We start from the raw sequence: 1,113 nt of genomic DNA, 5'->3' as shown, positions 1-1,113 counted from the left end.
GACTTTGCGTGTCTAACGCAAGGAAGTTTGAGGCAATAACAGGTCTGTGATGCCCTTAGATGTTCTGGGCTGCACGCGCGCTACACTGATGCATCCAACGAGTTTATAACCTTGGCCGATAGGTCTAGGTAATCTTGTGAGTATGCATCGTGATGGGGATAGATTATTGCAATTATTAATCTTCAACGAGGAATGCCTAGTAGGCGCAAGTCAGCAGCTTGCGCCGATTACGTCCCTGCCCTTTGTACACACCGCCCGTCGCTCCTACCGATTGAGTGTTCCGGTGAATTATTCGGACCGTTTTGTGGCGCGTTCGTGCCCGAAATGGGAAATTTTGTGAACCTTAACACTTAGAGGAAGGAGAAGTCGTAACAAGGTTTCCGTAGGTGAACCTGCGGAAGGATCATTCACACGTCCTTATTCTTTATTAACCATCAACCTTTGAATCCCAAGCAAAACATGAGTTTGCATCTCTCTCCATTGGAGAGATTTGCATTCAAGAAGCGTGATAGTATCGAAAGGTATTATTGCCTTCTTCATGTTGGATATCCTGCGCTGCTTCCAATATTGGAAGCCAGTGCAGGTATCCGGGGGTGCACAGCGAAGGGGCTCAATTTCTGGAAATTCGTGTCTCTGTTGGGATACTGATTTCCAGGAGTTTCTTCAGTGTGCATTCTTTTTTCCCACACCGTTATTTCAAACAACAAATCTGAGGAACATTTGAGAGAGAGTGAAAGATTGTATCTTTCTGCATCTCTCTCGATGTGCTTTCAGATTGCTTCCTAAACTATAATGTTATTTTAAATTTTCAGCAATGGATGTCTTGGCTCGCGCAACGATGAAGGACGCAGCGAACTGCGAAACGCAATGTGAATTGCAGAATTCAGTGAATCATCAGATTTCTGAACGCAAATGGCACCTTGGGGATATTCTCCTTGGTACGTCTGTTTCAGTGTCTTTGAAATCACAATTTTCTGCTTTTTTAGGGTCGTTGCTTCAGTTTGGCTGAAGCCCCCTAGGAGCAGTATGATTGGGTGTCATGAGTGTTGAATACTCAATGTCACCCTGAATAATGAACACAGCGGAGAAACTACTCGTGCCTCTTCTTTTAAA

The 1,113-nt window shown here is 44.6% G+C and overlaps 2 non-coding genes across 2 annotated transcripts; both read right to left on the bottom strand.

The window, feature by feature from the left end:
• Positions 1 to 378, bottom strand: TGME49_461130 (the record flags this gene model as incomplete). The annotated part of the gene is made up of 1 exon (XR_001974457.1): positions 1 to 378. It is a non-coding gene; the product is annotated as an 18S ribosomal RNA (ribosomal RNA).
• A 424-nt stretch (positions 379 to 802) lies between these two features.
• TGME49_461120 lies at positions 803 to 960 on the bottom strand. Its single transcript, XR_001974456.1, has one exon. It is a non-coding gene; the product is annotated as a 5.8S ribosomal RNA (ribosomal RNA).
• Positions 961 to 1,113: the final 153 nt, after the last annotated feature.

This window comes from Toxoplasma gondii, assembly GCF_000006565.2.
Source record: "Toxoplasma gondii ME49 unplaced genomic scaffold asmbl.1375, whole genome shotgun sequence".
Lineage (NCBI taxonomy): Eukaryota > Apicomplexa > Conoidasida > Eucoccidiorida > Sarcocystidae > Toxoplasma > Toxoplasma gondii.
The sequence above is the reverse complement of the archived record's forward strand: the minus strand, read 5'-3'. Positions and strand labels throughout refer to the sequence as shown.